This window comes from Melospiza melodia, chromosome 3 (genome assembly GCF_035770615.1).
Source record: "Melospiza melodia melodia isolate bMelMel2 chromosome 3, bMelMel2.pri, whole genome shotgun sequence".
NCBI lineage: Eukaryota > Metazoa > Chordata > Aves > Passeriformes > Passerellidae > Melospiza > Melospiza melodia.
In genome coordinates, this window is record NC_086196.1 from 43,786,593 (window position 1) to 43,809,072 (window position 22,480).

A 22,480-nucleotide genomic window follows, 5' to 3' on the forward strand; every position below is an offset into this window, starting at 1 on the left:
CAGCAGATTGCCATTCACATGAATGTAATGTGCCCTCCTCTCTGCAAATTCTCTTCTTAATTTAAACAGTTTTCTAATTGCGTATTTTATTCATCCTAGACTATTAATCTGTCTAATGCACAGACTTTAATTTCTTCACACATCAGTTCTGCTGAAGTAATCAAAATTAGAACACATTAACATATCACATCCTACTGCTGATACTTGGTACTTGCAGTGATAGAATTTTCAGAGGAAAGGACAAGAGGGGTAGCTATGTTTTCTGTACAATCAAAATTTCTTTGCAGACTTTCCTGGAAAGTAAGCTATAATTATATAGTATTTGGCTAAGAATTTATATATAGGATGGCATTCAATTGCCTGGTATCAGTGTTATTCTTGTTATGTATTTTCTTAATATTTATTTTCCAGTTTCCAAAAAGCATTTTTGTCTTGAAGTCTACTTTAGCAATTTTTTTTCATATGTTTTATTGCCCATTTAGAAAATAGAATAAATACAGTTTTGAGTAGAGGGGGTTGCTTTGGTTTTCTTTTCCTTTTCTTTTATTTTAAACCTTCAATTCTGTGAAATATAGCTGCCTTGGGGATTCCTTTGAAAAACCTGATAATGAATGTAAGATGTGAGTGACTGGTGTGTGATTGTGTTGATGTTTTCCCTTCTCTTGAGCCCAGTTTGAAATTCAGCTCTGCACAGCAGGGATTGTCCTCAGCCGCATATTACTATTTTGAGGATTGTGTGCTTGAGTAGCTGTGCAGGCTTTGGGCAACTGGCAGCAGTTTGTCATGGCTGCCTTTAGGCTAGTAAACCTTGGGGCTTTTAATCCCTGTCCCTCTCTGTCAGTCAAGTCTGTCTCACTTTTTAATGTAATATTACATATTTTCAAACAAATGGTGTTCATTCTACAGTAGGTGCAAGAAAACTAAAAGGCCAAGTGTGTAATGTTTGCCTATTTTCCCCTGGCTGTGTCACTGAAAATTATTTGCTTTGTGATAGAACTGTTCATATTTAAATCCTTGAGCTTTCTTGCCTGCTTTCTCATTGTTTTATTTTGATTGAGTACTTTGATGCTGTGAATCTTGTCTGCATTTAATTCATTATAATCATATGAACTGCAACCCTGAATGGCTTCCAAATGAATATTATTTAATTTTCCTTGGCATTCACACAAACAGTGGCTTTGCCAGCTGAGCAGTAAGTGGAGACATATTTTTCACTTCTGTGTGACCCAGTCAGTTTTTAGACCTGTTCTCTTTTGAATTTCCAAAGTTCTGAATATGATATTCTGAATATTATTATTACAAGTTTACCTTCCTTAGTCATACAATAAAAAAGTCATACAATACTTTTCATGTTTGGGAGGAGCAAGCATCCAAGGAGTCAGGACTTGCTCACACTGAGCCAAAGAAGCTGCACTGCTAAATGTGGTGTGCTTGAAGCAAACCAACAAAACTCAACCTCTTGGGCAGAAATAGGCACAGAGTCTAAAACTTTTAGGGGTTGTTACCCTTATTGTACAAAAATGAGTTTGAGGATCATTTTGGGGAGCTTTGTTTGTTTTGGGGGGGGTTCTTTGGGGTTTTTGGTGGGGTTTTTTTGTTTTCTTTTGGGTTTTTTTGGGCAGGGAGGATTTTTTGTGGTTTTTTTGGTAATGGATTTTTTATGGTCCAGTTTTTGTTGGGTATTTGTTTTGGAGGTGCGTGTTTGGGTTGTTTTGGGTTTTTTTATGAAATATGGGATCATCAAGATCATCAATCTTAGAGCAAATAATATAATGGGCAGAAACTTTGATGATATGATGACAGGGCTTGAGTCCAAGAATGGTCAAGTCCCTAAAGACATTGCTTGAGAAACAGATAAGGTAAAACCCTTTCATAATGGACTCCACATGGGACAAAAACCAGAGGTTTTGTTCAGAACATGGAGGTCATCCTTTAATGGAGATTAACAGGGGTTCTCTGGTCACCACAGTACATGTGCTCCTGTGAGAGAATGTCTTGCCTTCTAGTCTGATTTTCTAATTAGGGTTTGAATATGCAAGAGCTGCAGGCTATGTTACATGTGTTTGAGTGGCAATGACATCAGCCCAAAAGAGGAATTAAATGAGAGTCCAAAGAATTAAGAAATGAAGTGGTAGTCAGTTCTGATAGATGAACAGGAAAAATCTCCTGAGATGTTGTAGACAAGTCTTGCATCCCATTTCAATATGAGACTAAGAAGGTACATTATATACAACATACAGTGTTTGCCCTTCTTGTGTTCTGTGCATCTGCCCTGACACTATTTTAGAACCCTTGGTTATGTTTCCTGGTTGAGGCACATGTTTACATGTCTCATTTCCTTTAAGGCTTTTCCTTAAGCCTTTTTTCCTTGTAATTATCATGCTGTCATTACTGTGTTACCTACTCAGTCACCTAAACACTATGTGTTCTGCAAAACTTTGACCCAGTATTCATCAGGCTGTCAGACTCCCACGGCACAATTACAGGATGCATGAGGGAGGTTTAAAAATTATTTGGTCCCCTAGTTTTTAACAGTTTTACATCTGATTAACTACTAACTGTCTCAAAATGCTGCTGTAAGCACCGTCTTTATATTCCACCAGTGACATGCTCTCAGGAGAAAAATGAAACATTTACGGTGTTTGGATGGGAGGGAGATTAGAAAGTGTAAAATAATTTCTTACTCATAAACTCCCAGTAAATTATCTTTTCATTTTGTAATAAGACACTTAGTTTCAATAAAGATCTACATCAGTGGATTGCCAGAAAATAGCACTGTGTTAGTGCTATTCTCCAGTCCTTACTGAAAAATAGCAATGAAATAATCAGCTGTTTTTGTAAATTGTTTCTCAAATCCTTAGATCTTTATTTGTGGGAATTCTAGTGCTGAGCCCTTTCATTTATATTCTACTCTCATCATTCCATGTTCATTAATTTAGAACCTCAGGTTACCGAATTGCAAAGTCTGCTGTTGTTTTAATTTAAATCGCAGAATATTAAACAGTAGCGTTATGTTATATTCAGATGGCACTGCTGTTTTTCTCCTGAAAATTGAAGATGTACGGCCTTCCTCTGCCACAAGAGAGTAGGTGGTTCCGTAGAGAGACAGGGTTCTAACCCTGACTGCCTACTGGAAAGCATCAGTCTGGTGATGCTTTACATGCAAGATACAGTCACATGTGACCGTGTCACTTTTTGTAATGTTATTAGTGGTGACCTTTCTCTGTAGCCTACCTGGTGTTTTTTGTGCTTTTCTAAAGAGCTTCTTAGTCTGGAGTACTTTTGTGTGGAAAAAAATGAGAGAATGATAGATGTTATGAAGTATTGGAGACCTCTTTCACTGTTCATTTGTAAAGTTACACGGACTGAATACGCCTAAGGATGTTAGAACAACTAAAGCTTCTCCTGCAGATGAAGTTATTCCCTTTTTTTACTATTTTGTTTCTGGAGTAGACTAGCTCACTTTGAGCTGGATTCTCCAAGTTGCAGCACCCTGTTTGCTCAAAAATTTCCTTGTGGGTTGGAAATTCTTCAGGCTTTACCCTGGGAATGGAGATATAATGACCTTTACAAATTACATCAGAGACACATGATAAAGAGTCAAAAGGCTGTGTCCTTGAGCATGGAGGTGATTCAAATCCCCATCTTTATGCTTTGCTTATATTATGATTCTTAGTCTTTCTTACACTTACCTTTGGTAAGGCAGCCTGAAACACCTGGTAATAATTGCTTAGAGATATTCAATATCTATAAGACACCATTTTGCATAGAAAATTATACAGTTGGATAATGTCTGATTGGTAAACTGAGGTACAGGTGATATTTCCAGTAATGAGTGTCCTCCTTTCATTATAATCTTATTTATTCCTCTATTTTTAAAATAAGAAATAATTGCCATTTACTGATATTATCACTCTTGAATTTTACTTTAAAAGTTGTACACAATCTGTCCTTCTGCCTTCCAATTCTGCATCAAAGCGGAGTGTTAGTAAATTAATTTTTCTAGATGGCAAGTCTTGGGCTTCAGGTCTTTTCTTCCTCTCTGTTGATTCAGGTTGTTGGTGTTTCCACTTAACATCCAGGATTCCATAGCCCAAACTAATGGACCTGTGTGTGACTCTTCCAACAGCTCACATGAGCTCAGTGCTGAACAGCTGGAGATTCTTTCACCAGTGCCTCTGCCCAGTGTTTGAGGAGTGTGCCGCTCCTGGCTGATCTGTAGGTATCTTCTTAAATTGGGAATGTTTTAGATGTGAAGAATGACTTTGAAAACCTGAATATTTTTCTAAGGAAAGTTCAACCAACTGTTTTTTTCCCCTGTATTTATGAATTTCAAAGTATACAGCCAGGCTTCAAATAGCTGATTAGCTTGCTTGATAAGAAGAACTTGCATAAAATTATGGTCATGTGTCTACTCTTCTTTCAGTCAGGAAATGTTAGATGGAATATGTGGGTGGCATACTCAAAGCAATAGCTTCAGGAAGTGATCACAGGTAAGTACTGTTGTGTTTGCCAGCTTAGAAAGAAAATACAATAATCGAGGTGCTGTGGACTTGCGTGGGTACTGTTGCCATGTGGATGAATGAAAAACTGCCCTATCTACTGTCCTCCTCCCAATAAACCAAGCAGCCCATTCTGCACTCCTTTTGCCTCAGTTTAAACTAAAAAGAACTTTTAAAAGACCAAAAACAAACCAAAACACAAGCCAAAATAGATAAAAGCCCAACCTGACGAAAATGCCCGAAAACTGCAAATGCTATGTTCATTTACAAAGAACTGGAAACTATTTTGCTGTACTGTCTTTCCACACTTACATGTAAAGTAGTTCCCTGTGGAATTACGTTGGGATTTTTTCATTTTTAGAAGAAGGACCATAGCAATTATGAGGTCTTCTACTCAGTTGTTTTCTTCATCTGTAACACAATACATATTTATAAGGTAGTAATACATATTTATGGATTGCTTCTGATACAGCAAGTGTTCCACAGTTTGTAAAGAAAATGGTTAGGGGGCTCTACTATGTATTTTCACAGCTTAAAAAGATGTAACTATTTGTGACCGTCTTCTAAAGAGAACACAGCCTTAGTAGTTTTCACTGTTAAGTTAAAAAAAAAAAAAAAAAAAAAAAAAAAAACAAAAAAAACAAGAAATGCAACAGTTAGATTTCCTGTGTAGCTGAAGCTTTGTTTTTGAAACATGGAAGGAATTAAATTTCTCCCAAGTGGGGTTTTTTTCCCCCCTTACTCCACAAAGCCCAAGAAATGGAGGAGGAGTGATGTATGTAATTTGTAGCCTTCCCTCTCACAATGTGCACAATGATGCACAATCCATTGTGCTTGGGAGAAAGCCTGTGGACTAAAGAAACTCCGCTGTGGCACTTCTGAGGGGTGAGACTGTCCTGGTAATGGGGGGAAGGAGCTGATGTCAGTTATCAAGCATCCTTTAAACTGTTTAATACATCTTGGATACAAAAACAGGACACTTGCTTCTTCATTGTCCTAGACTGTGTTGTCTGCTGTATTTTTAGTTCACTCAGTGCAGGACTGAGCTGTTGATGTTTTGTGTCCCAGTTAAACAGAATGAAGGTTGTGGATAAGAACCAATCACTTTTCATGCATGTCTTTTTAGCTGCTTTTAAAAAATTCAGTTATTTTAGAGAAAAAAATATTCAAGTCCTTAGAAAATTGTTACTGAAGGAGTTGTGCTGGCTTTTTAAAACTGGATAGCAATGAGGAGGAGTAATTTCCTAGACTTGAAATGTTCTGCCTCCATAGTATGGCATCACTGATCACAGTAACCTTTGTTTCACAAGGGAAAAAATGGGGTTATCTGATTCCACAGTTATTTCATCATTGTAGTGTTCTCACCTCTGCCTTAAGGCTCACAGGGGCCAATAGTAAGACTCCTGTCTCCCACATACCCAGGAATCAGAGATCTTGGTTTCTGTGGGTCTTAGTTTCTCAAAATACACATCTCCTGTCAAGTGAATCTGAGTTCACATATTGATTTGAAAGCAGATTGTTCTCTTGCACATGGAGGGAATATATTGTGTACCTAACATGAGGGAACTGAGCATTTTGTTTGTCCAAAAGCTCACACAGTGAATGGAGAAAGTGAAAAAGATGAAAGCCTATTTCTTCACCTTTGCTCATCTTTAAATTATTAGTCTTGTAATGTCCCAGCTTCATGTTAGGACAAGTCTAGACCATGTGGTGATTCCTTTTAATTGTGTTGTCCCTTTTTTACTTTTTTTTCCATTGCACCCATACATGCTTAGGTCAGGTGCCCTGCAGTTCAGGCACAGTCTTTGTGCTTGAATTTGATGGGAATTTCCAGCTGCCTTATTACTGCAGTACCAAATATATATATTTATATTCCAAACCACAATATATTGGCTGAATCTTCAATATTTTACCTTTTAAGCTTTATTTTTGTGATTTTTCTATATTCTTTTTATTATTGCTTTAAAGATAAATGCTTATGTTAGTTTTCTGGAGACTTTGCTACAGTACTGCAAAAGTGTTTGAAGTGCAAAGAGAAATGTTTTCAAAGAGATCTGAAATTTACAGGAGCTCAGATCCTTTTGGTACAATAATTTATATTCAGCTTTATTAGAGTCAAAACTAGTGGGTTTGTGAACCTAGCTTTGAACTTCAGAGGCTGTTGGTCTCTTGCCTTCTTTCACTAAAAGTCCTATTTGGAGATCACTCTGCTTTATAAATTTAGAAGAATAACTGAAGAAAGTGTGGCAATTTTGCTTTTGTGATGCGTTGTCCTTCACAATGAGCAAGGGCCTTTGTGCCAAGAGGAAGAAGAAAGGAGCTTTCTAATAAAAATTTTGGAGAGCCACAGTCACTGTATTTTGTTTAGGGAACTTAAGCAGAGTTAATATTTCTTCCCAAAATTTAAATCCTGTCTTATGTGGCTGATCATTGTAGACAACAGTAAGAAACCGCACAACAAGCTAAAATTATATAATTTCATAACCTTGACTGCAGCAGTACCAATTTGATGCATTTGAAAATAGAATTTCCTGCTTCAGGGCTTGGCACAAAGTCTGGGAACATAATGCCTGATATTAAAACCATGGCTACTAAACTGCCATGGTAAACTAAGCTGTGATTCTTAGCAGCAGTGTTTCAGTTAGCAGAGTCCAGACAGGCAGAGAGCTGAGGGATGTCTTGAAGTGAGTATGCAAACCTTCCAGTAAGCAAGGGAGTGAGTGCATAGCGAGGCTGAGGCATTAAGGAGAACCATAGGTGGCAGATACTTTCTGTTTCCCATCACCCCAAGGGGATGAAAGTATAATAGTGTTTCAAATAGTTATGTATGCAAGTTGGTAGGTGTTCAAGTTGTCTTATTTTTTACAGGTTTTATTAAGGGATTTCTACCCTTTGTATCTTTGCTTTCCTTTCTGAATCTGTTACCTGTAGCAAGAATGGAGAATTTTACAGTACTAGAAAATGTACAATAAGCTCATGCTGCCAGTACGCTTCAGGTAACGAGTCACTGTGATTCACTGTACAATTCCCCTCCCCGCAAGTTTGCAATCACTGATGTTGCCACACATGATTTTCTTACTGTGCTCTATCTGTGTTTTTGGGTGCAGACCTTGTGAGCTAATTATCTGTGGTGTATGCATCCACATGTGAGTTCAGCTACTTTTCTGTTCATAGAAGTGGTGCTTGGGGAGTATGATTCACATGTTAATCCTCTGACAGTTGCCTAGAGCTGGTCAGGTGAATCACAGCCCAGAAATGCCCTTCTCTCATGGGGAGTCTAGGCAGTTAGCCAAGATGTGGATGTCTGCAGAAGTCTGAAGCTGTGTCCTTAAAGTAAAATGTCATTGCTTTCATTTCCTGAACAGTGCCACCATGGTACTCTAATGCTGTTCAGCTATTTAGATATTTCTGCAGAAAAGGTTTACTTTAAGAGTCTGAAATTTAGGAAAATAAAATGAAAATTAGTGTTTAATAAGTTTAATAGACACGAAGCCATATTTATGCAAAGTGATGGTTTTATAATATTGGTATTGCTTTTATTTCTTTGTCTTTCATGGGAAAGGTAGGACTTGTAAGTTACACAACACATGCAAAATTATTTTTGTGTGTAATACAGAATATGTTGTAGGGACATGGAAACAGTTGTTCAGTGACTGTAAAGACAGATGCTCCCTCTAGTGCCTAAGACTATTTTCTTGTAACAGCAGTAGCTTTGTTGGGCTTTCTGCCATATTTTATTATGCAGTTGCTTAAGTCCCTCAGGTATTGATCTCAAAATGGTTATATGAAATGAGGATAAACCCTTTAGTGTTGCATGCTTCCTGCATCTTTCCCCTAGTGTGTAGCAGAAAGAGTCAGATAGTACAAGTGGATAAAAAAGTTAATCTAAATATATTCTTTTAATTAAAGATTTTTATAGCCTATCGAGTCTGTAAACTGTTACTTAAATTGAATACCCCCTGGGAAAACTTTGTTACCTGTAAGAATTTTTGAACAAAATAAGGGTTGATTGGACCATGAGGGATTCACAAAGTACCTGGACACTAATGGCAAATTCAGGTCATTGTTCTCTTCTTGTTATTTCTGTTAGCTGGTGTTTTTAATATGGCTATTGAAGACATCAGACTAAAGTTGTAAGTGTTGTGAACCAGTCCATGACATCACTGTGTAAAAAGAAGAAATGCCTGAGCTGTTGAGACATGCAAACACATTGTTTAGTAGGAAAGTACAACTATGAGGGTCTGTGCTGGCATCTGGGAGGAGGAGAGGGAAGAATGGAGGGTATTTGTGTGCCGTGTGAGGTGCCCAAGGATGCTTACACTACTTCTTAGGCTGTAGCTGCCCTCATCCTGACACAGTCCTTCCTGGGGGCAGCCTTTCAGCACTCTGGGGGTTGAAAAGTTTTTAAATGCAATCTTTAAAAATATGCATTCTACAGTTGTGTGTCTATTTGTTAATCATGCTAAAAAATCAATTCTATTAGAAATAGTATATGTAGAGTATTATGTATGATACAGTATATGTGGAAAAATATATATGAATCAAGGTATATTCCTAACAATATTTGATACTAAACTGTAAAATCCAAGGTTACAAGTAGTTCTGCAATAATGCATTGCCTACACTATTAACAAGCTCCTGAAGAGATGAGAGGAGAGGATTTGAAGGGGATTTGAGTGAAGAGAATAGGTAAGGGTTTATTTGGAAATATTTTACAAGTGTGATGATGAATGAATATAGTGCTTTGTATTTTTCCTAAAAGCTGTCTGAAGTGGTGGGCTTTCAGTTTGAAGGGTTTTCTTTTATTTTTGTGGGTAGCCTGTGCATCCCTTCTCCCTTATTTTCCTTCCTTCAGTCTTTCTCTCCATAAGGAAAACAAATGAAAAATTTATTGTAAAGGCTCTGTGGACATCAGCATTCAAACCCAAGGAAAGTGTATGCAAGTAAATTGTGTGTTCTACTTTGGTGCACTGGGAATATCAGTAATATTTTTCATTCTGTATCTTGCATTTATACAGCTGAATGGAAGAGTGACACAGTACAATTTGAAACAGTAGCCAGCAGCAGCCTCTTTTCCTTCTGGATCCTTGAGTGTTTTTTGTTTTTCCCAGGGAGAGGGAGTGAGAATGTGTTTTAGCAATCTTTTTTTCAACATGTGCCACCTATATACAGTGTAAGAACAAGTAACTGACAGTAATTAACTGTGCTTGATTACATTTTAAAGTAGTCTGACACTAGAGCCGAGTTAAATAAAATATATAATTCAGCAATTTGTTTCAGTTGAAACGACTGACTATTTAAATTCACTTTCTCGGTGTTGCCACTGGCAGAGCTTTTTGTCCGCTGTAAAGATTTCTTTTCCCCTTGTGGGTGGCATTTTATCAGTAGTAGTGAGCATGGCAGTTAAACAGCAAAATCATGTTGTTTAGGAGTTAGTCCACTCTTAATGACCCTTCCATGAAAGGGATCCATTTTAAATTATTTAAGTTGTGACAAGGTATGTTTACATCCTGTTGGATGCCTCTGTATGCCTTTAACCACTTGGCAGTCTAAATGCTGTCTACTTACTCTTTTGTTTCCAGCTGTGCATTGTAGCTTTTGTGTGGTAAAATGTTCCATCTACCTGCTTCAAAATTACTAGGTAGGCTAAAGCCTTAGCCAATTGTCCATAGTTTATTGTGATCTTCTGGGTGGTCCGTGACCTTCTCAAGAAGAGCACATCTTTCTTAGGAGGGGAAGTCAGCCCCTAACTTTTTATTATGTGCTACATGATTATCTTTGCTGAGGTTCTCCCAAGAAATGCAGTTTCTTGCCAATTGCAGTATAATGTTAGGAGAGACAAATATAGTTCAACAGCGTCATATTCAAGAGTTTTAAAGATCAGGTAACATGTCAACATCCTGAAATACAGTGGAAATACATGGTAATGATCATTCATGAGGATGCTATTTGCATGCAAATATCCCATTCCTTTTCTCTGAGGAAACAGAAAGGAATTTATCTATCATGAGTATTTCCCTTCCTCTTTCAAATATAGGGCTTTTTTTGAGCTGTGTTGAGTCAGCAGGATGTGACCCATTCCTACCTTTCCCTCCTTGCTTCTTCTGCCCAACAAGACTCTATCAATTATTCCAACAGATTATCAAGCTGATAACCTGTTGTAATAGCAAATCATTACTTCCTCTCCTGCTGGCTCTGCTTACAGAGGAGCAAAAGGAGGATAAGATTTTGGTTATGAAATGCTGAATTACCTTCTGTTCTAATCTCATAATCAGCCCTTGTGTATTCAAACCAAAGATGTGGGCGCTGTTTAAGAAATATTTAATGAAGTAGACATTGTCATGTATCCTTAATGTCATTTTAGAAGGATTGCTGTTGTAGAACCAGCCTTGTGATCTTAGGCCTGTTTCTGCTCTGCTGAATGTGATTAGCTTCTTGCTTCTTAGTTAAAATTGTGATGATTGTTCAGAAATATCTAAGAACATAAGTGCACAGCATGGTGCTGCATTGATGTAGTTATTCCTGATATTTCTTTCTAAACATAAACTTCTGTGTGATTCAAACTTTAAGATTTTTATGTCTGTGTATTTGGTTTTATTAATAAAATGTGACGTCTGTCCTGTAACTCTATAATAATGCTCTGGCTTTTGGTTTTTATACTATATAGTAGTTTATCAGGTAAGGATAGAATAATTTACTGTAGCTAAATACATATTTTAAAAAATACTGTTTCAGTAATTGTTCCTTGGAGCTATTATATTTTCACTTCCCCATTCCCAGGGATGTCTGAGCAGTGGGGCACTGACCTGACCTGTTATGAATTCAGATCCCATCATAGCTATTCTGATTTATATCACTGCTGAAGTTCAATTAACACCTTGACCATTTCTATGTCATATAGTGATTTTTTTCATGTAGTTCTTCTTTTAAGTCTTTCTTTGAAAATGGGGACAGTTGTCTGTCTTTAGATTGCAGAATTCTAAATTTTTTTTGCCAATCCTCTTATTCCCAGTTAGATTTCCCCTGAATACATTTGTGAAAGATGATTTTTCTATGATGGAACATGAGGGCAGTATTTATGTTGATTTTGTTTCATTCTATTTATGACCTATTTGACACAGTTTGCCTTTTTATCAGTATAAATTCATCCCTTGCATTTTATATCATTGGATTTTGCCTGGATTTTCTCAGGCTAGACCCAGGAGAAAACACTGTGTTTAACAAGAGCTTTAAGATGCTAAAGCTATAGGCTGCATCAGACCTGTATTTTCTGCAAAACAAGACAGGCATAATAATGAAACAAAAACCCATAACCCTAATAGTGTTATCCTACATTCCTAACTTAAAACTATAACATAAAGCCATTGCTATTTCTCTCAGTTTTCTTTTGTAACAGTTTATCATATCAATAATCTCATTTACACCATTCATCTGACATATGCTACCAGGGGTTATCTTCTAAGTGTAAATCAAGCTTTTGGAAATAGTCCAGAATATATCACAGTGTGGCTTATGTCATTGTATAAACATGTTGGCCAAGCTTACATCAGCATAAATACAGTGAATTGCAAGTTTGAGCCACTTTCGTGTTCATCTATTTCCAATAGCTATTTTTTCTTTCCACACTTTTTATGATAGCTGACCTGCTTATCTTGTGTTCTTTTCTCTGATTTGTATGCTCTTTCTCTTTTTCCATCCAACTGTTACAGTGCTGTATGCATTTCCTGACAGCCAATTAATTGGCTGTCTCCTCACTCAGCCAAGAATAGAGGTAGCAGTTCTACATGAACCCCTCATGTCCATTGATGTGCACAGCAGACATCCTAAGAATGGGGACACATTTCCCTGGTCTTGTGGCTGCATGCTGTTCACATCAATTTCCCATTAAAAGGTAATTTAAAGGTATAGCCCCAGGCAGACTCAGGAGAGAGCTATAAAAAGAGTTTAATTAACAGTTCAGAATAATATAATCTAAGGTTGAATAGTCTGTAACCAGCTCATTTTTTTGTTCACACTTGTCATTTCCTTTACTTGCAGATTAGAGGAGATTTCCTTGTTTGGTAAAGAATGCAATGAAATAAGTCTAGAAGAAGCTTTATTGTACATGTCTTGGAGCTAGATCACTGAATTATCATGAGCTTTAAACCTGCCAGTGCTTAAATTCCCTCTGCATTACCTCACATCTTCTGGTCAACATATTTTAAGGACAGAGGTGCAAGTCACCTCACAGTTGAGCTCTCTTTGAGCTGCCATTAAAAATGGATTTACCCTAGCTTGTTCTATTATAATCTAAAGAACTACCTGTTTTTGCATGGAGAAATGGTAGAAAGTTGTGCTAGAGTAGATATAGGAGTCTTTGTATTCAAAAGCAATTATCATTGCCTCTTTCCTTCTCTTGTTGGTTGTGTTTTTGGTAAAACTTTCTTTGCAGAGACCTCTTCTCTTCATCCCTCTCCCTCTCCTGTTTTTTATTCAGTTGTTTTTTTTTTGTTTGTTTGTTTGTTTTTTTCCCCTCCACTGCACATCCTCTGGTGTTTTTGCATTGTGCAGGTTTCTGCACAAAACCAGGCTGGCTGAATATAGCAGGATTATGTTACTTTCATGACTCCTAAAAGCCTTCAAATCAGATTTTCTGTCACTCTCGCCTGACCTTTTCCTGGAAAAATTTATTACCTAAAAGGAGGAGGGGAAAAAAAGACATATTAAGGAGATCTTAAATACTCTCTTCCTAAAGGAAGAGGGCTAAAGATATACAGTACTTGTTGTCATTTAACCATCCACCCACCTAATTCATTTGAAAATGCCAGCTACAAGTGCAACAATTTGTGGACATGACATATCTTGTATGCTTGGTACATAAGAGCTAGAAGCCCGAAAACTGTATTCTCCTGGAGAAAGCTGTCTTGCTTTCTTAGATCTGTTTCCTTTTCTCTACCAGTGGAAAATAGGTAGATTTCTTTAAAACTTCTGGTTTTTATCTGGATCACCTCTGAGGAAGAGTGGAAGCAGTGACTGAACTTTTGCTTTGTCCTAGTATGTTAAATCATTCACTAACTAAATATGGCTATGCTGGGACACGTTGTGCACAAGTCATATAGGCCTGATGTTTCAAGTATAGAATTTGTTTTGATTGCAGAGAAAATGAGAGGAGGCATAGTTTGATCTTCATTCTTTTGTGTGCCAAGTTTTTAAGTATGTTATGACAGTTTGGAGGAAAAAAAGAAGCAAAGCATGAATTTTTTTGTATGATTGACAGAAAGACCCCTTAAAGCAGCGCTTGAAGTGACTACCTCAGTGAAAATTGTTGTGGAGCTAAATCAGCTTTTGCAGTATCTAATTAACACTGCCACAACATCCAGATAGTTAATTACTTTTCTGCTTCTCCCTCCAGTTGCTGTGTCAGGCTCAAAAGTTAACATGCACCTTCACAGTATACATCAAATCTGTTAATTTTCATCATGCTCCAACAATAAAAAGCTGTAGCAGTGATCAAAATAAATTTGAACCATAGCCATTCTGAAAACTTAGTAACGTTATATGTGTCTATTTCAAACATGTAGTGGGTTTATGATTCTAATTGTAGAATGGTGGGGGAGGCTTCGGTGTTGTAGAGCTGAGACTAAAAGCAACTTTTTTCAAACAAGACTGAATAATTCCCATGTGTTGACAACAGGGATTTTCCAAAGTGAGCAAAGCCCAAGCAGGCTTGATCTTCAGTGCCAGGAAACTTTGACTTCAGGGGTCTTCAGCTCATGACACAGGGAGTGGGTGAAGGAAATTAAAGTAATTTAAAATAGAGCTCTGTTTCTCTGCTATAGTGTAGACATGCTGTCTCATGCAAGTCGTCACTGTGGAATTTGGTTTTTGGGGTTTTTTTCTCTTTTGTTTTTTAGTCTATCCCCCCACTCCTCCAGTCTCAGCAAAAAATTTCTGATCTATATCAGTCCTATACAACAGACCCTATATATTCAGAAGTACAGAGTTTGCATATGGAGATGAGAGCACTACAGCAAAAAGGAATTTACTGTATGGATAGTCCTTCACTGCAGGACTGAGCACTGCTGTGGAGGAGGTCTAGTGCTCAACTTGTACCTGTGCTGAAGTACACTGGAGGCGCTGTGAGCAGGACTGGGCACATCAGCATCTGCAGGTTTTGTGTAGCTTTTGGTTTGCTCACAGGTAGTTGCTGACCCACACACACAGCATGTAAGCTGCTCACAAAGCAGGTCTGGCTAGCTCATGCAGTCATCTGGAAACAAATAGCTGCTTATCTGCAGTAAATACCTGCTCTGAGAGGAAAGAGGACCAAGTAGGCCAAATTTCTCCTGTACTGTAGTTTTGAGGACCTGAGAGGTGAAGGTGAAAAGGGAAAAGATGGTAAGCTTCCCACTGGATTGCATAGCAGAGATCACTGTGTAGCTGTAACTCATACAGGCCTGAAACTACCAATTTTCAAGGATGACAGTAAGATTCATCTCTGTCAAACTGTCACTGTCTTACTTTAGGGTCTCCATCTTGTATTACTGCAGGAACAAATCTAACCTTGCCCAAGACTGTATTGCAGATGTATTACCTGCTGAGAGGAACATTTGACAGCTTGTCCCCGAGAGCCATTGCAAGGTGATCCTGAATTTGGACTGTGTTTTGAAATTGGCCCAATTGGCAGGGACAATGAATTTTCTGAGACAACATCACTGAATAACTAATAATATCTGACACGTCCCAGCCTTTCTACATGGCAGAGAGAGACAGTGTATTCAAGAGCTGGTTAACCATCCCTGTGCAAAGATGACTGGAGAACAAGAAAACAAGACATTCTGCCTGCCCTAGAATACTGGAGAATTTCAGATTCTGGAAACTAGGATTAGACAAGAGTAGGCAATCCCAGTACCTTTATTATTATGATTTGAATTATGGTTTCCAAACCCTGTAGAGTACAGAGGGGATTAAATAATTCCCTTCTTTAGTCACAACTGGTAAAACTAGGAACAAGGGGAACCTGCAGTCAGAGTAAGGACCGAGGAAGAGTGAGTTCAAAGCAGCACCAAAATATTCAGAGAAGGTGTGCCCCAGACCTAGAGAGAATTTAATCTGTTGAGAGCTAGTGAGTGAATCTGCAGGTGCACAAACTGTTCAATGATGGAATGGGCCAAACTGCTTCACTAAACATCTTTTGATGGATAGCCTTAAGTGCCACAACTACAATCAGAAGAAAATCAGCACATCGCAGTTTTGAAATCTATTTGCAGTGTGTTTTCATTTTGCCAGCTGTTCTGTCCTTACTTTATAGTAGCTCCGAAAGTTTTAATTATTCTGGCCCATAGTTAAAATTATGTTTGTGTGGCTAAATGCAAGTGTGTTGTATCTCATGTCAGAGATAATTGCTGGCTGCCTCAAGAGACTTGATAGATTCATTACCTCTACATATGGTAGGAAGAAAACTGTCAGATTTTATTTAAGCTTTGAAGAGCCTTTAAAAAGGGTTACAAATTGTCACAGAAAGAGCATCAGTTTTCTAAACAAGGTCCCACGCATTGCTACATTAGTGTAGGGTATTTAAATTGATGCATCTCTTCTATCTGTCTTAGAAAAAATAGTCTGGAAACAAAAAATAAAGGATTTATAGCTGTCTTCCTGATGCTCACAGATCTTTTAAAATGAAAGCATTTTATGCCGGACTCTGTCATTTTGAATATCTGAATGAGATCTGCTAAATATATTGAGGTATTTTCTAAGTCAAATCTGTGATGCATCTGATGCTATCACTTCCTAGGAATGTGGCTAGTTCAGCAAACATCGTAAAGTGACATGTTCAATTTGACATCTTCTTTTATCTGTTTTATTATTTTTCCAGTGTGATTGCAGTTAATGGCCTTATTGAGTTTAAAGTTGTATCATATGAATGCAGATGGCACAAGTTCCTGTCTCGGAAAAATAACCGAAGCTCTTTCAAGCACATAACAGGAATTTAAGTTGGTCTCACTGTCTCCACAGTCACAATCTGCCCCTTTCTTTGCCACACATATCCCACTCACATTTGACAGTTCTCGTTTTCACCAAACCTGAATTTCACCACACTGAGCCAGTGAAGCACAAGTCCAAGTAAACAGTGGCTGTTCTGCTTAGCCTGCTGTGGAGCCACAGCCTAGAGAGGCAATTACGTGTTACAGCTGAGCTCATTGAGAGGTGTAGAGACAAGTCCTCCCTTGCTCCTCCTGTCTGCTCCTAAACCACGCAGTTCCACCCATCTCCTTTGCCACAGCTTTGACTCCTAACTTTTCATTTAAAGGTTTAGGCTGCTAATTCAGCAGAAGTTCTTTAGCTCCTCTGCTTAGACTTTGTTTCTGAGGAATGAGACTACCCAGTGCAAAATTAGAAAGTACTTGATGTGATGCAAAGGAAGATGAGGGGAAAATGAAATGACTAGGATCAAAGCAGAGGAATGCCAGCTCTAGTTGGCAACACTGGGAGCTCCTCCTGCAGTAGCAGTGTACTTCAGATCTTTGCTCATAATGTCCCGAAATCATAACCAGAGGAGCAAATAGAGTCAAGACCAGGAAAAAATGGTGCACAGAAGAGAGTAGTAGCAGAGATCTGGGAATCAGATGCATCCACCAGATTTTCTGCCATCATGCATTTTTGATAATTTTTTTTTTTGAACTTGTGGCAAGATTGTGGAAATATAGCTGCTGCTGCCAAAAAAAAAAAAGCACAACAACTTTCCTATTTGAATCCACCTGCAGTGCTCAAAATATTTGCATGAACTTACCAGATGCTGTTTTTTTTTTTTTTAATGAACTATAAGCATTGAAGAGTAGTTTCAGTGTAAGAGTGAAATGGTTAAATAATAAAAAGAGAGGAGGGAGTAGTGATAAGAGCAACAGGTACTTTTACTGTCACAGAGGATATGTGAAGGCTGTAGGGCAGTGTGGTTGCCTAAGGAGGTTTTCCAGTGGCACTTCCTGAAATTCTTAAAAGCTTGAGTCGTCCTTTTGTGCTGAGCTGTCATGGGTGTTTAAATCTGTCATGAGAGAGCAAGGAATTGATAAAAATATAGCATGCATTTGTAAAGGCAGCTACAGAGAAAGGGATTAAATCTGCTACAGATGCTGACATATTGAAGTTAGCTCAAGTGGAAATCGAGCTTGTCTTAATTAATACAGAAGTTGGAATACACATAAAGAGGGAAATGCTTCAGAGCAGATATAGGACCTTTCAGCTAGTTAGCCCTTGTCTCAAATTCAGAATGGCATACCCTTGGAGAAGAGCTGGATGATGGTGCACAATTGTTTCTATTTTTTCAAAATTTAATGTTAGAGAATCTAGTTGTCCACAGGAAGCCCCTGTAAAAAATAGGTTTTTTGCATAATCTGTAGCAAGATGTTGGGAAACTGGAAATGAAAAATGGGGAAGGTGCAGCAACAAGGTTCACAGCTTTTCCAGTTTTGAAGCCTCCTTGCAGTCAGTCAAGCACCACACAAGTGTACTACTTACATATGGGTTTTATACTGAAGTAGATGAAAAAGTACATTAGGTTACTATGCAGAATAATCTTATAAAACAGTGAAAGCAGTTGTGAAATTTTCTTCCAAGTTTGACACACCTGAGAAAGAGGGCTGATCTGCAGAGTGACATGGGAAAGGAATTTGTTTATGATGTGATATCTTGTGCATAGAGTAATAAAAATCTTCATAGGATTTTATTTAGAAGCAAAAGTGTATTGTTTGTGTAAGTGCTGTTGTGTAAGCCTCCCTTGGAGAGAATTTATGTTGGTTCTTTAGTCCTCAATTTTGTTATTTAAAACATTTCTGTGCATTCTGCACATTGCTCAGTTTCTCTATGTTGCAATTTTATCTGGTACTCTGGGAAGAGAGGTTTTGAGGCCAATAATTTAGAAATTTTTCAGATGCCAACGGGAAAGTGAAATTTATCTCACTAGTGTCTGAGCTGTAGGAATTAGCTTGCAAGGTTAACAGTGAAATAAAAAATGAGGTATGAAGTTTGCTGGGGTCTTTTATTGTTTGTGATTTATTTTTGGTAATAACCTCTGTCATACAACTAATGATTTACAAGTGTTAAAGCAGGACATTCTTTGCTCTAGGGAACTCAAAGCATAAGGAAAACTGACCAAGGCAACAAGGGGACAGGCAATTTAAAGCTTTGAATGTGATGACAAGAAGCTTAAATTTGATGTGATAGAAATGGAAAGCTTCTAGGAGGGAGTGACTTGACATGATCAAATTGACAGGTGAGGAAGATGGCTATTGCAGCTGTGTTTTGCATGAATGAGGGGAGTCTTCTGACAGGTCAAGGAACAGGACTTATCTATTCTTAAGGGTTATTAAGGGTCTGAGTAATAGACTTGTCTGTAGGAAGCACAAGCAGGGTCTTTGAGATGCTAAGAATGAGGTAGCAGTAGAATTGGAGCATCTCAGCTGTGTTGTAGAGTGAAGTGATAATTAACTCTGAGGTTGTAAGTATCGGTAATGGTGAGAATCAGTTGATTTGTCATCTTGCACAAAGTGGAAAAGCAGAAACAAGGTGTTACAAGGAAAGGGGTGGCTACTGTTGCAGTATTGTAGAATATCCATGCGCTTTGTTAGTGGACATTGAAAAATCTAACTGGATGTTCAACGTCTTTCCCTTCAGTTTTCCATGCAATAGGACAAAAGCACAAGACAAATTTTCCACTGTGTGAAGTCTGTCAACAGTGCAGAGCAGAACTATGTATACTGTGAAAAGTACAGGAGTAGTTTAGACAAAGAAAATTCAATTCACCGTGAACTGGGTTAAAAACTGCTCGAAGCAAAGTCGGAATAATTTTACTGACAGGAAAAAGTTCATTTCAGGTCTCTGAAGTCAGTGAGATACAGAGAGGCTGTGTTCATCTGAAATGCAGCCTCCTAAAGTCGGACTCAAAGCGAAGCAAAATAATTTTAGTACCTCATGTCAAGTTTAAAATACTTCAGTTTTCTTCCACATCCAGCTGGAACAATCCTTGTCTGAGGAGGAAAGAGCAATCCAAGCACAGAGAACTGTTACAAATCACAGCAGGACAGTAATTTGAAAAGTTATTTTTTCTTGTTGCTGGTAGATGAAATTTTAGGGGATTTTGTGTTTCGTATGTGTGGGGAATCAAGGCTTAAGGAGAATTTCTTGGAAGCATCCTAACAGACGACTGGGATTCAAAGCCATAGGTTGCTCTTATCAGGAGAGTTTTCTAACCAAATGACATCAGAAGAGTTGTCTTTGGGCAAATATCTAATTATGAGGCAGCACCTATGGAAAAGATATATCCAATATGTATCTCACTTCTTAGCTTCTCTGAAGTTTGCGGGACTGTTTCTTCTTGGTAATGTCAGAGGAGTATTTAAAATTATGAAGTGTTTGTTTTCTCTAGATTTTTCAAAATAAAATTTTACTTGCTTGCAAGATATGAAGTCTGTGACTAAATTATTCTGCTGCAGGCTAATTGTGCAGGTTATTTTAAAAAAGAAGTGGGAAAAAATCCTTCAAAAATCAATTAGCAGTCAGCACTTAAAGTTACTATTATTTTGTTGCTGATAAAGAAATATATGGGAAGCCAAGTCCAAATTATTTTAACCAGAGTCACTGCATAAAAAATTATTATGATCTGCCACCCTGTATTTTTTGTGATTCTTCTCCTAGCCTTGAGCTTTATGAAGCACATTTATTTTAACCTCATTTTATGTTACCATCTGAATAACGTGGTTGCTGAATGTTAGACTTGAGTAAAATATGCTCTCTTCTGCTATGGATTTTCACACAGGCTTATAATTCCTCCTGTTAGTGCAGAGTACTACTTGTTGCTGAGCTCTTGTGGTGAATTATGCTGCAGATTGCTGCTCTAAGAAGCAGAGAAGTATGCCTTATTCCACAAACATGACCCTTAGGGTAGTGTAATGTAGGAGGCAAGATCACCCCCTTAATGCTGTAATGGCACAAGCAGTGTTGAACTCCCATTGCACTTGCTCATGGTGACCAGAATGTGCTAGGTTCTTTCACAGGAGTAACTGGGCAATGGGACAGGACTAACAGAAAATGTCCTTTAATACAGGGAAGAAAGAGAAATTGTTTCTTCACTGTGGTGGAAATCTGGGAGTCATTGGGAGATACTGCAAAAATCATGGGTGGGCAGGAGCTGAACATGAATGTGTTTAATTGAATTTTTATTTTTATATGAGTGAGATACTTTGTCAGCATCCATCAACTATGTTTTAAGGGGAAATGGAGTTTAAGGCATTGGTGCAGATACACTGTGTGTTTTCATTGCAAGAATAATGTAGTTTTGTAGGTGCTCCCTTATGTTGGTCCTTAATTTACTTCAAAACTTGCAGAGTGAAATTTCTAAGTATTAACTCCCTTTTTCTTTTCTCATCTCCATGTAGCTGCCTGATTGCATAATCCAGCTTTCAGTTTACAAAGTCTTGTTACTCAGTAGCAGTGCCTTTGTGAAATCCTTTTCTATGCATTTATCTTGGAAAAGACAACATGGAAAGGGAGAACTCATAAGGAAAGGCCTGAATGTTCAGAACAAAATATGTATCTATCTGTTACAGTAAGTCATAATCTGTGTGTTTATATATTTTGCATTTTTTTGCAAAGTCACTGTAATTTGCAGGGGTTTTAACCTTGGAAAAGAAAGCATTCAAAACATAGGCAGACTGTAACAGAGCTATGTAACCTAACGCTCTTTTACAATAGGAAAGATATTATTAATCATGCAAGAGGAAAGCTCTTTGTATTTTAACTTCATTCAACACCTATGATTAAGGGAATCCTTTTTTAATATGTAATGTAGCTCTTTTAGTGGTTATACATATATACATAATGAACTCATCAAAAGTCACTGGGTAGTAAGATAGCTAAAGTTGTATCTATATAGGGATTGTAAAAGAAAAAAAAGAAACACAAAGGATAGAAAACAGGAGTAGATATATTAAAACAGACTTTAGATGTGTGTAAAACAGATACCCCAATTATATGAGAATTTATTCCATACAAGAAGGTGTGTCTCCCAAGTATCACATCTTTATTTTATTTATCAAATTCTAAAATCTACAATTATTTCTATGTTTTGATAAGCACTTGGCACCTTCTCCTCTCTGTCCAAAAAGTCTTATTTGGATGTACTTAAGAAATAGGCTGTAGTAAAGAGAGACTTGGCAAGAAAAGAATTTACTTGTGATTTTTTAGTTCCACATTCTTATTTAGTAGTAAAATCTAAGCAAAAAAGAAATGCACAGAAGATGCATGGCTTGGAAAAAGTACACTTGAATGTAATAAACTACTAATATAGTACTTATTGGTAACTTTAACTCCATTGCTTTAAATGTTTTAGCAAAAACAGTATTAATAAAAACAGTCATTCAAGCAAATTTGTATACCTTTTTTTTCTGATGAACATGCTTTTCCAAAATGCTTATATATTCTTGGAAGAGGAATTTAGCTGTATGTACTGAGGAGAAAATGGTTAGAGGGCTCTGTCCCAAAGTCTCTAAGTCACATCATGTACTACACTCTAAGTAATAGAACTGACTTCTGAGAACTCAGAACAGTAGCAAAAGATTATCCATTTGTGGGTTTCCAGAGATGAAAATAAAACTGATTAGATTTTTTTAAATTTTTATTTCACATCAGATAAATGTTAAAATCTTTTTTAGTTTAAAAAAATCAAACCCCATTTTTTTATTCATAGACACAAAGAAAAAGCATATGCATATGTTGGTAAAGCATATGGAGGCCCTTATGTAAAGACAAAACAAAAGCAAAATAAAGTTACTGACTGGCCCCCTGAGGTGCAGCACATAAGCACATTGGGTGGAATGTAGCCAATTCTCTTCTCTTCTGAAGAACAAAACTCCCTTTATATCCTAAACAAGTAAAAACAACACAGACAGTATACATCTGGTAGCAGCACCCTACTCGAATCTCTGTTTTTATACTGGTTGTTTTCA

At 37.5% G+C, this 22,480-nt stretch overlaps 1 protein-coding gene across 2 annotated transcripts in view; it reads left to right on the forward strand.

Annotated features, from left to right (window-relative positions):
• LOC134415750 (SAM and SH3 domain-containing protein 1-like) overlaps positions 1 to 22,480 on the forward strand; it is a 525,301-nt gene that overhangs the window by 82,474 nt on the left and 420,347 nt on the right. The window lies entirely within an intron of this gene.